Genomic DNA, 10,334 nt, shown 5'->3' on the forward strand with positions numbered 1-10,334 from the left:
TTTTGCCCCTCATAATTGTGTGTCTGAGACCTAATCCTGTGGATACATGTAGAGCTAGTTAATTCATTTTAAATGCTCTTCATTCTGCCACTGTATGAATGAGTCAGAATTTATTTATCCATTCCCAATTGATTTTCCACTCTATCAAGGTATACTTAAATTGTTTCCGGTGTTTTCCCTGGTAAAATGATGCAAAGAACTTTGCTGTCTGCGTCCCCTTGTGCAACATGCTTGTCACTCCTCTGGGGTGTGTCCTGGCGTGGGGTTGGTGCCCGCTCTGACTTTCTGAGGTTTTGCCGGCTGCTGTTCAGTGTGGCTGCACCCGTGGAAACTCCTGGCCAGCCCCCCACGATGGGGAGTGGGTCTTCCTGCTCCACACTCCGGGCCTCACGAGGTGTTTCCAGACTTCAGATGTTTGCTTATCTTATGAATGTGAAGTTGCGTTTTGCTTCATTGTTCGTTTTCCTGATTACTAGTGATATGATATATATTACAGATATTTTTCTGACAATTTAGATTCCTTCTTCTGGGCATTGTCTGTTGATATCTTTGCCTGTTTTTATTTTCTCTCTTATTTCTTATTTGCTCATGGGGGATATTTATATATTATGCATCCTAAGCCTTTCTTGGCAACTTGTATTGTAAGTTATCTTTACTCTCTGTGATTTACTAGAGGACAAATCAAGCAGTTTGTGGAAAAAAGACCTTTAGGTTCATCAGGAGACGTGAGATTTTGTTCTGGTTTGGCTGCCAGCTTGCTATTTGACCTTGGAGGGTCACTTAATTTTCCTGGACCTCATCTTCCTTCTCTCTGAAGTGATATCTTTGATTCCAAAACCTCAAATCTCTTCTAGACACACAGTCATATCAGAGTTAGAGCAAAATTAAATGGAGAGAAAGTTCTGTCCAAATCAAGGGAAATATCTGCCTGCTGGAATATTTGAGAACAGACTCAAGTTTTGCTGCTTAAAGAGCTAGACAAATGGGATTATGTGGATGAAGTTGGCTAGCATCAGGATAATCCTTCAGTGTTCAAGAATACTTCCACATATGTGATTTTGTTCATGAACCTGACTTGTGGGATCTTGTTTTCGTCATCGAATGTGTCATCACATCTCAGGTTCCAGGCTGGGAAGCATGTCTGTCTGCTCTGCTGTGGGATGGCAGTGTCTTGGATCAGGCCACACTTGGAGGACTCTGAGTACCCATGTGCCGAGTGACTGAGAGGCGAGTGACCAGCTCAGCAGTGTTAGTCAAGAGCTCCCAGCTCATCTTTCTGGGGAGGTTCCTAAGAATATCCCACATTTCCCCTCTTGGGTGTCTTAGCATTCTCCGCAGTTTTGTGTCTTCTACAATAAAAGGATAACATTGGTTTTCTTAAAATGACTTTGTGTCTGTAGAGTCTGAATTAATGCATTTTATTTTGACTCAAAGTGGGGATTGTTTTAATATGTTGATTCTTTCATACTTTGTCAACAGCATGACTGTGATCATAATGATTAACAAGATCACTAACTTTTCTTCCCTTTGGCCCTAAAAAGCAGCTGGAGATATACCCTCTCTTTGCTGAGAGTATCGGTCTTGTAGCATGGCTATGACAGTGAGCTTCGTGGTAGGAGCATGAGTGTGAGTTTAATTTCATCTCCTCTCAGCCGCTTTGGTGTCAGACCTGGACCAGAAGCCACCTGGCACCGCCGTCATGGTTTGCGCAGATGCTGTTGGCTCCTCCAGCACCAGGGCTTGCTAGACATGATCTATGTCCCTGTCCCTGTGGTGGAGCCTGGGGCTGTCGGTTGGCTGAAACGTCCTGCTGCTCCTTACGAGGTGCTCAGGGCAGGGCCAGGGTTAGTGGGGGAGTGAGCACCCCTCACTCATGCAGAACCCCTGACCTCTCTGCCTCCCCCTGAGGAGCCCTGGGGCAGGTGCCCTGGGATCACAAGACATGCCTACCTTGCTGGCTGAGAGAACTCAGTTTTCCCCAGAAAGGAGAGAAAGGTACTTTTCTTTCCCCATTTCTAGACTGTCTTTCCTTTGGGTGTTTTGCACAAGAAGACTCTGCTGGTCATGCTGAGGAGACGCCTTACAGGATCAGGAGCAGGTCCTCAGCTGCTTCCCAAACAGCTCTGACTGGGTTAGCGGGTCAAGGACGAGCCCTGAGGAGCGATTTAGAAAGTACCACACCTGGAGGAACTGTCTGAATGTGAGGGGCACAGCCCTCCTGCCCTCAGGGTTCTGTCGCTTCTGTGGAAACTGGGGTTTTCCAGTTTTGTGGACCTCATGGACCTGGTACTTCACATTTAGCCCCTTTCTAGACATTTGGGGGAAAATGAAGCATTGTCTTCAATTTCAGAGAATTCAGCACTTTCTGCCAAAGATGGTTGAAAAAACTTAGTAGTAATGCCAGGCCTTGCCTTTTACACTGTTCATAGGATTCTCGAGGCAAGAATGCTGAAGTGGTTTGCCGTTTCCTCCTCCAGTAGAACATGTTTTGTCAGAATTCTCCATGATGACCTGTCTGTCTTGGGTGGCCCTGCATGCCATGGCTCATAGCTTCATTGAATTACATAATCCCCTTGACTCTGACAAGACTGTGATCCATGAGGGGGAGAAGTTTCAATCACCTCAGATATGCAGATGATACCACTCTAATGGCAGGAAGTGAAGAGGAACTAAAGAGTGTCTTGATGAGGGTGAAAGAGGAGGGTGAAAAAGTTGGCTTAAAACTCAGCATTCAAAAAACTAAGATCATGGCATCCAGTCCCATTACTTCATGGCAAATAAATGGGGAAAAAATGGAAAAAGTGGCAGATTTTCTTTCCTTGGGCTCCAGAATCACTGTGGATGGTGACTGCAACCATGAAATTAAAAGATACTTGCCCCTTGGAAGAAAACCTGTGACAACCTAGACTGTGTATTAAAAAGCAGAAACATCACTTTGTTGACAGAGGTCCATATAGTGAAAGCTGTGGTTTTTCCAGTAGTCATGTATGGATGTGAGAGTTGGACCATAAAGAACGCTGAATGCCAAAGAATTGATTGTAGTGCTGGAGAAGACTCTTGAGAGGCTGTTGGACTGCAAAGAGATCAAACCAGTCCATCCTAAAGGAAATCAACCCTGAATATTCATTGGAAGGACTGATGCTGAAACTCAAACTCTAGTACTTTGGCCACCTAATGTGAAGAGCCAGCTCTTTAGAAAAGACCCTGATGCTGGGAAAGATTGACGGCAGGAGCCGAAGGGGACAACAGAGAAAGAGCTGGCTGGATGGCATCACTGACTCAATGAACATGAGTTTGAGCAAGCTCTGGGAGATTAATGAAGAACAGGAAGGCCTGGTGTGCTGCAGTCCTTGGGGTCACAAAGAGTCACACATGACTTAGCGACTAAACAACAACCACCAGGCCCTAGATAAGAACTTCTTATTGATTTTTCAGACAGTTTTTCAGAAAGAGCAACCCGGAGGAGGGGAGAGGGTGTCCCAGGTGGGAGAAAGGTATGAGCAGGTGTGGAGGATGGCGTGGATGTGGTGGTGTGGATGCGGGCATTGCCCAGGGATGTGGGGGGAGAGGGAGAGGAGAAACAGGGGAGAGGGGCTGGGAGAGAGGATGGAGGCCAGCTTCTCTAGAGAAGCCCTGGCCCCAGGGGCCAGCACACATGGAGTCCCCTTGGGCCTGGCTCCCCACTTTCTTGCTCTGTGACTGGATGGTGGACTGTCCCATTTGGGCCTGGCTCCCTTCTCTGTGAGGCGGTGGCAAGCACTGTACCCCCGGGTGGTCCAAGGATGGAGGAGGGGCTGTGCTAGGGCCCTCAGGAGGCTCCTGATCCAGGATGCGGGGCCCTGTGTGTGTGAGGTGCCATCCTGGGAAGGAGGTGGAGCTGGGCAGGGTGCAGACTGCAGACCCCAGGAGAACTGGGCTGTACCTCGGGCCTGAGAAGCGTTTCTGTCTGGAATTCTGCTTTAAAAGGGCTCCTCCACCTTCCTCCTGTTAGCTGATTTTAAAGGCGGTCTCTCCTTTTGTGAACAATCAGCTCCCTCTGGGCCACCTCAGCCTTTGTTTCTGGGGGGTCGCCGCATTCCCGCCTCCCCACCCCGCATCCCTGCACTGTCCTGTCTGTGTCGCCTGTGGGGACCCAGGAATGCAGCGGGCGCCTGCACTCGAGGCACTCACCAGATGGCCGTAGCAGCACTTGGCTTCTCCTCGTCCGTTTTTAGATCCTTCTGTCTCAATGGAATGAGAAAGAGTAAAAATAGCCCAAGCAGGCGCTTCAGAGGTATCTTAAATTATTCTCCGCTCATCTTTCTTCCTATGGTGTGAGTATCTTTAGCTTCTGTAGAGGGACAGAGAAAAGAAAAGAAAAGAAAATTCCTGGCAGCCGCGAGTGCTATTTCTACCCAGGGGTACGTTGTATTTCTGCAGAAATAGCTTGGGGGCTGGGAGCCTGTGCTAGTGGAGAGCCAGCTCTTCCGCCTCTCAGTGCATCAGCAGAGGGGGTGCGCCTCCCCTGCGGCAGCCGCATCCCACCCCTGAAACCCCCTACCCCCACCATCGGCTCCTGGAGAAATGGCCCAAGGGATGGGGCTCAGGCCTGTGACAGCCAGGAGCCAGAGGGGCACACCCATGGTGACAGGGCCTCGAGAGGGGACACCTTCTGTGTGGCCGCGCTGGTCTGCTGCGTGGGAGTGTCCCCATCCAGCAGCACCTACCTTTGGCCATGTGAGCCTGGCAGGAGTTTGAGGTTGTCTCCCTGTTTTCTCATGAAAATGCTTCCTCCTGTTGTTCAGTGTTGGTGCTCTGGGACAACAGAACCTAGAATATCAACTCAGCAGAGTGAGCGAATTCCTTTCTGATGAATGTGTGTGAATCCTTCTGTAGGGTGGAGGACGACCGGGTGTGGGGTGGGTCTGTAGTCACCCACAGCTGACAGGGGCAGGCCTGGCCTCTGACCCAGGAGTGGGGGCATCCAGTCTGCATTCTGGAGCCCAGGTAAGGCCCCCCCACCCCCCACCGCCACCATCCGGGCTCCTTGGCGTGCATGCCTGTCCATCAGGACAGCGGCCTGTGTTCATTGTCTGGGGGTTTACCTCTCTGCTCCTTCGCTCCTAGGTCACTCCCAGTTGGGGTGGAGCTGGGGGAGACCATGGCTGGGGACTGCCCCCAGCTTCTATGGTTTTACACACATAGCAGGAGCCACTCAATGCCACTTGGCTTCACTATTCCTTATTCCGGATGAAAGGTTCTATAAAGGATGGAAGAGGAGCGGGCAGTCTACAGTTTAAAGCAGGACAGAGACCGGTTCTGAAGGGGAATATGTCCCGGCGGAGGTCAAGAAAGTGTTCAGGAGCCGTGGGGCATGGTGGGCTTCCTGGAGGAGGGTCTCCTTAGGGGGCAGGGCCGGCTGTGCAGGAAGGGGAGTGGGGGCCCTGGGAGGAGTGAGTCCAGGGAAGGGAGTGAAAGGAAGCCCGTGGGGATAGGAGGGACTGGCTGCACTCACGGGTGGGCTGGCATCCTGTTGTCACTATGCGGGAGAGTCTTGGCTGTGATCTAAGTCGGTACCCAGTCCAGACCCTTGACACCCGCCCTACTGAGGCCACCTAGGCCTCCATCCCCTCCTGACCCAGGGTCAGGGGGAGACGGGCCTTCTCAGGCCCAGCTCTGCTGTAGTGCTTCCAGATTCCAGAGGACAGTGTTCCACTTGGGGGGAGTCTGTCCAGCTGTCTAGGTCAGTAGCCCAGAGTCTGCACTGCAGGGGCTGGACAGGAGGGAGGTTGGGCTGGTGGGTGCTCAGAGATGGTGGATGTGGGGGTGGCAGGAAGGGGGGTGACCAGGGTGGGACTGCAGGCCCGGCTGCCTGGGGAGGTGGTGGTGCTGACAGAGAGCAGCCGGTCAGAGAAGGAGCCAGTTTTGTTAAAGGATGAACCTTGCCTCAGACACGCTGCCTCGGGCCCAGGTTGTCACAGGGTAGTCTGGGAGGACAGTCAGTCTCCCAGGGAAGCCCAGGGTGTCTGTGTGCAAGGCATGTTGGGGCTCAGTGGGGCGAGAGCAGAGGCGGGGGGCAGGGTGGAGGTGTGGGGAGAAGAGGGACCCTCGATGGAGTCAGGTCCTGCCTCCAAGCGTCTTGGGGTTCAGAGAAGATGAGACCCCCAAATGGTCCCAGATGGTTTTTTTTCTTTCAGATGTGGGGTCACTGAAATTCAGGGAGACCCAAGAGAGGAGAGGGAGAGGAAACCAGTACGTGAGCCGTGGGCAAAGGCGGGTGTTGGAACCTTCAGGAGAATGCTTTGTCCTCTTGGTACTGTCTCCTGACATCTCGGGGTCCCGGGGCCCCTGGTGGTGATGAAGGCCTCCACTCAGGTATTCCTCACCAAAAGCAGACTTGATGAGGTTTAGAGGTAGCCTCAACTTTGCCCCAGATGGACAGGGCCGGGCTCAGCATCATCTGGGATCAGGGGTCAGGTACTGGAAACAATGGGAGGAGAAAGCCCCCAAGTCAGCAGAGCCCTGCCTCAGCCATAGCTGGGCCGCTGGTAACAGAGGTGAGGGCTGCTCTGCCTTTGCTCTGTGGCGGGTGGTAACCGGGGCGGGGGCGGGACAGGGAGCCCTCCCTGGGCTGCGGTGCCAGAGTGGGACCCACCGGGGCTGCTGGGCTGACGCCTGGGCTTGGGTTTCGGGGGTGGGGCCTCCGGCGGGCGGGTTGGCTGGCAGCCCAGGTTCTGGAACGCGCTCTCTGCCTGGTGGGCCCACAGCTTGGCATCAGGTTCCTCCAGGACTGCAGGGAACAAAAGGCAAGTGGCTCCAGGGCTAATTAGCTGGTGAAAGCCCTGGGGTGGGGGCCGGGGGCCCAGGCGCGCTCTAGGGAGCGTGCTTGAACACTCTTGGGGTGGGGGTCCCGCAGGCCAAATGGTGCAGCTAGGATCAGAGTCGGGGGAGGACATGCGACTCGGCCCATGGGTTGGGCAGTGGTGACCTGGGTCCAGGAGAGGGCCCTGGGCGCTCGTCTTACTGTACTGGCTCCTGACCTGCGGGGTCACAGGGGTGTGTGCAGAGACACCGTCCCACCCTGCGCCAGTGGCCAGCCGCACTTGGGCTGAGGCCTGGCCGTGACTTCGTGTCTTGTGGGAAAGAGGCTCTGTGCGTGCCGTGTGCTGCCCTGTGTTTAATGTTCCCGTGGGGGCGGGCTGAAACGAGGGCCAGGCTGTGGAAGGCTGCAGGGCTCCTGGGACACCAGCCAAATTCTTGGGGGAACGTGTGTCTGGATTTAGTGGAGTCTTAGGTTCGAGAGAGTCAAAAGGTCTTAAATATTTGGTGGGAAAAATAAGAGTGATATTTCATTCAAAATCGTCCAACTCAGGGCAACTCAGATTTACATGATTAAGAACGCTGTTTATTTAACAAAAGTATTTACAACTGGAATCTTCTAATAAGTCTTTCTCAAAGGCTGTGAAACCTAAGAAGGTGTTTAACTTACAGCTTTTAAGGTGTTCATCTCATTTAGAGAGAAAGGCCTCCCTTCTTCTGGTTGGGGTCCCTGGGAGAAGCTCTCAAAGTGGATAAAGGGACGACGTGTTTGCTAATCAGGTTTTAACACAAAACCCAACTCTCTCCTGGGCACAGCCCGCTTGCACCTGTTCCCAATTCAGTATTTCCTCTCTCAGCAGCTCCCTCAAGATTCAAGATGTAGGACCAACTCTAGAGGCCTCCGTAGGGCTTCATGGAGGAAATAGATGTTGAAAATATTCTCCTCCAAAGTTCTTCAAAACTGCTCCCAAATTGGTTGAAGGTGATGATTGTTTTTCTAAAAGGATGAAAGAATCATTGCTTGTTCGTGCATCTGAGAAGGTTTGCTGGTGGCAGAACCTGGCTGTTCAGGGTGGTCATTGAGCAGCCCCTGGCCTGGGAGGGTCTCCGGCCTCCCCTGCCAGACCCTGCCCCCAGGCAGCTGGTTCTGCCTTTTGACTGGCCCCCCGGGGGCGTGTCAGGACAGAACCTGGGAACAAGCAGGCACCCCTGAGTGGAGAGTCTGAGTCTCTTTGTTCTGTCGTGAGTGTTCTCCACACACCCCCAACTCCGTCTCCTCGGCTGCTAATCCACACCGAGGTCCCGGACCACCCTTGGGACACCTCAAGTTTTCTCTGTGAAGCATGTGAGGTGATTTGACAGCTGGAGACCTTCCTGTTAACAGCCATTATAATAAAACATTCCCTCAAACCAAATTCGACAATTATTAACATGTTTAAACAGAAAACGATGTTTACTAAGGCATTCTTCCTGAGCTTAACATATCCTGTGAGGAGGGCGGGGTGGGGGAGCGGGGTAAGTGGAAACCGCGGCTCTAACTGTGGTTCAGGGTAAAGTCGGAGCCACTGATTTTGGAGAGCGGTGCAGAGACTCTTTGACACGTGCCGTGGGTAGTGACAGCTGTCTCCCTGGAGGGACTCAGATCCCAAACTCCCCCACACTTTGCCCCTGCCCTGCGGCTCTGGCAGGACAGCTCTGCTCAGGAGGCGAGACCCGGGGACGGGCAAGAGGGGCAGGGCCCAGGGGCAGGCCCCGATCTGCTGCCCCCAGGGCACCCCGGTGCCCACAGAGCCAGGGCGGTGCTTGCTCACTGCCTCATAATAGTGGTTTAACTTGTGTGGGGCTCAGACGTCTGAATTATTAAGGCTGTGAGCCTTTCTGGTGAGGTTGGGGGTGCTGTGCCTGGTGAGGTGAGCCCTGCTTTCCTTGTCCTGAGGTGCACATGCCGAGGTCCAGGCCTCCCAGCCTCCACGGAGTCTCTCAGCAGCTGGAAGGGTGGGGGGTGGGCCCGGGCTACTGTGCTAGGCAAGGAAGTGACAGACCGCGTCTCACCTCCAGGGCTCACAGGCCAACGACCTCCACACGTTTACACACCAGTGCCACTATTTACTTCTTTAACAAAAGAAAAGTGTGTGTAGATGCGGCATGAGGGGCAGAAGAAGGGGGCACCCCCTCTTCCTGAGACCGTGGGTCGCGGCCCTATCTGAGGATAGTCTCTGGGCGACAAGTGTTCACCCTGTGCCGGGTCCCGGTCTAAGGGCTGTACATGGGCCTGTTCACTTAATCTCCACACCAGCAGGTGTATCACACCGCTTTGCAGTGAGGAAGCTGAGGCCTGCGAGGTGGCGACTTGTGTGGCTGGCATGCAGTGGGGGTGGGGGCAGGGGTGACAGGCAGGTGGTGCAGCTCAGAGTGGGGTGCTCACCGGGGAAGGGGCGCGCCCCAGGAGGAAGGGATGGTCCGTGTGCAGCCCGGGGTGAGGGCGCTGGACACACCTGCCTCCAGGGCGGCCTCTTCACGGGGCTTTTGCAGGACGGCCCAGGGCAGGCTCCTGATGTCAGGCCCGGGGGAGCGCACTGCTCCTCTGGGTGATGGCTATGGAAGGATTTTGAGCACAGAGGTGAAACAGACAGAACGTGACATCTCACACTTCACAGCGCAGCACTCAGCATGGAGCGCCTCCCATCGCCGCCCCCACCTCCAGAACTTCTATCCCTTCCCAAACTGGCACTCTGACCCCATGAGACAGGAGTTCCCCACGTGCCTCTCCCCAGACAGTTCTATGCGCCTGCCTGCTCTAGAGGCCTCGTGTAAAGTGGAATCATACCATGTGTGTCATTTTGTGTCTGGCTCAGTCCACATGCCGTGATGTCTCCATGTTCGTGCGTGTCATAGCCGCTGGCAGAATCACCTTTCTTTCTAAGACTGAGTGATGTTCCGCCTTTGTCTCTCTGTGGACGCGTGGTTGCTTCCACCACCTTGCTGCTGCAAGTTGAGGGACTTTAGGTTGGCAAGTGATGTGTCAGGTCTACATTTGCCAGGCACAGAGGTGCCAAGTAGACAGAGCCGAGGCCACATCTATCTCACATTCCCTGCTCTGAGCGACTCTGCAGGAATGTCTGTCAAAGGTAGAGAGTAATCTTACATCTTAGAATTGAAGTAAGGGATTAAATGAGAAAGGAATGAGATAAAATGATGTATGAGGAAACACATACAAGCCGTAATGCATGGCATGAATACCGGCTCTCAGCCTCATTGTTGTCTCTGTGTTTCTCGGCACACTGCTTCTGAACTCAGAATCCAGTCATTACGACAGCTTCATTATGACATAGTTCCCTCCTCACGACATAGTTCCCTCCTCACAGCTCTGCAAACCCAAATTTCCTGCAGCCATCTCCATGCTCAGGTGAGCGTATGTGAGATGTCTGAAGCTCACTTTGCACAGACAAAGCTCTTTTTCCAGTGTAAAGGCACCCATGTATTTCAGGTGACTCTGTGTCCTAGCTTACCTTAGGATTGTGCTTGAGTGGAGAAAG

The 10,334-nt window shown here is 53.3% G+C and overlaps 1 long non-coding RNA gene across 1 annotated transcript; it reads right to left on the reverse strand.

The window, feature by feature from the left end:
* Positions 1–7,347: 7,347 nt before the first annotated feature.
* Positions 7,348–10,101, reverse strand: LOC110129624 (uncharacterized). The gene is made up of 3 exons (XR_002311556.2): positions 10,014–10,101; positions 9,626–9,917; positions 7,348–7,795 (listed from the first exon to the last, which is right to left on the reverse strand). It is a non-coding gene; the product is annotated as an uncharacterized lncRNA (long non-coding RNA).
* Between the last annotated feature and the right edge of the window lie 233 nt (positions 10,102–10,334).

This window comes from Odocoileus virginianus, chromosome 8 (assembly GCF_023699985.2).
Source record: "Odocoileus virginianus isolate 20LAN1187 ecotype Illinois chromosome 8, Ovbor_1.2, whole genome shotgun sequence".
Lineage (NCBI taxonomy): Eukaryota > Metazoa > Chordata > Mammalia > Artiodactyla > Cervidae > Odocoileus > Odocoileus virginianus.